Source organism: Nothobranchius furzeri, chromosome 7 (genome assembly GCF_043380555.1).
Source record: "Nothobranchius furzeri strain GRZ-AD chromosome 7, NfurGRZ-RIMD1, whole genome shotgun sequence".
NCBI lineage: Eukaryota > Metazoa > Chordata > Actinopteri > Cyprinodontiformes > Nothobranchiidae > Nothobranchius > Nothobranchius furzeri.
The window spans coordinates 64,347,437-64,349,936 of NC_091747.1; the positions used below are offsets into that span (position 1 = coordinate 64,347,437).

General features: G+C 38.8%; 1 protein-coding gene across 2 annotated transcripts in view; it reads left to right on the top strand.

Moving 5' to 3' along the window:
- Positions 1 to 2,500, top strand: part of scn5lab (sodium channel, voltage gated, type V-like, alpha b) — a 165,003-nt gene that overhangs the window by 136,303 nt on the left and 26,200 nt on the right. The window lies entirely within an intron of this gene.

The window sequence follows — 2,500 nt, forward strand, 5'->3', positions numbered from 1 at the left end:
GTGATGATGATGGTAATAGTGATGATGGTAATGATGGTGATTAGAATGGTGATGATGATGGTGATGATGAAGATGATAATTGTGATGATGGTGGTGATGATGATGACGATGGTGATGATGGTGGTGATGGTGATGACGGTGGTAATGATGATGATGATGATGATGATGATGATGGTGATGATAATGATGACCGTGGTAATGGTGATGATGGTGATGATGATGGTGGTGATGATGATGTTGAGTAGAATGGTGATGATAATGGTGATGATGATGGTAATAGTGATGATGGTAATGATGGTGAGTAGAATGGTGATGATGATGGTGATGATGAAGATGATAATTGTGATGATGATGATGATGGTGGTGATGATAATGGTGAGGATGATGGTGATGACAGTGGTAATGGTGATGATGATAGTGATGATAGTGGTGATGGTGATGATGATGGTGATGACGGTGGTAATGATGATGATGATGATGATGATGATAATGATGACTGTGGTAATGGTGATGATAATGGTGATAATGGTGATGATGATGATGTTAAGTAAAATGGTGATGATAAAGGTGATAATGATGATGGTGATGATGAGTAGAATGGTGATGCTGATAATGGTGATGATGACAATTGTGATAATGATGATGATGATGGTGAGTAGAATGGTGATGATGATGGTGATGACGGTGGTAATGATGATGATGATGGTGAGTAGAATGGTGATGATAATAGTGATGATGATGTGATGACGGTGGTAATGATGGTGATGATGATGATGATGATGATGGTTATGATGATGGTGATGACGGTGGTAATAGTGATGATGATAGTGATGATGATAGTGATGATGGTGATGATGATGGTGGTGATGATGATGATGATAATGATGATTATAATGATGACTGTGGTAATGGTGATGATGATGATGGTGATGATGATGGTGATGATGAAGATGATGATTGTGGTGATGATGATGGTGGTAATGGTGACGATTGTGATGGTGATGATGATGATGTTAAGTAAAATGGTGATGATAATGGTGATAATGATGATGGTGATGATGATGATGATCATGGTAATGGTGATGATGAGTAGAATGGTGATGCTGATAATGGTGATGATGACAATTGTGATGATGATGATGATGGTGATGATGGTGATTGTGATGATGATGATGGTTGAGTAGAATAGTGATAATAATGGTGATGATGATAATGGTGGTGACGATGGTGATGACAGTGGTAATGATGATGATGATGATGATGATAATGATGATGGTGTATAGAATGGTGATGGTGAGGTTCATGAAGATGATGATGATTGTGATGATGATGATGATTGTGATGATAGTGATTATAATGGCGATAATAATGGTAATGATGATGAATGTGATGATGGTGATGATTGTGATGATGGCGATGATAATGATGATGATATTGGTGATGAAGATGTTGATGACGGTAATGGTGATGATGAATATGGTGATGACAGTGGTAATGGTGATGGTGATGATGGCGATGATGATGATGATGATGATGAGTAGAATGGTGATGATAATGGTGATGAGATAATGGTGATGGTGATGATGATGATATTGGTGATGAAGATGGTGATGACGGTAATGGTGATGATGATAATGATAATGGTGATGATGATGATGATGGTGGTGAGTAGAATGGTGAGGATGATGATGATGGTGATGATGGTGGTGATGATGATGATGGTGATGATGGTGGTGATGATGATGATGGTGATTACAGTGGTAATGCTGATGATGGTAATGGTGATGATGAGGATGATGAGTAGAATGGTGATGATGAGTATGATGTTTTTGATGCTGATGATGCTGATGATGATGATTGTGATATGATGATGATGATGATGATGATGATGATGATGACGGTAATGGTGATGATGTTAATGCTTATGATGATGATGATGGTGATGATAATAGTAATGATGATAATGGTGATGAAGATGGTAATGACGTGGTAAGGGTGATGATGATGATGATGATGGTGATGATGATGGTGATGAAGATGGTGATGACGGTGGTAATGATAATGGTGATGATGATGGTGGTGGTGGTAAGTCGAATGCTGCTGCTGCTGATGATGACGGTGATGACCGTGGTAATGCTGATGATGACGATGGTGATGATGATGGTGGTGATGATGATGGTGATGATGATGATGATGATGATGGTGATGACCGTGGTAATGCTGATGATGATGATGGTGATGATGAGGATGATGAGTAGAATGGTGATGATGAGGATGATGTTTTTGATGATGATGATGATGATGGTGGTGATGATGATGATGGTGATGATGATGGTGATGATGAGGATGATGTTTTTGATGATGATGATGATGGTGGTGATGATGATGATGATGGTGATGACGATGGTGATGATGATGATGGTGATGATAATGGTGATGCTGATGATGACGATGGTGATGATGATGGTGATGATAATGGTGATGATGATGATGATGATGA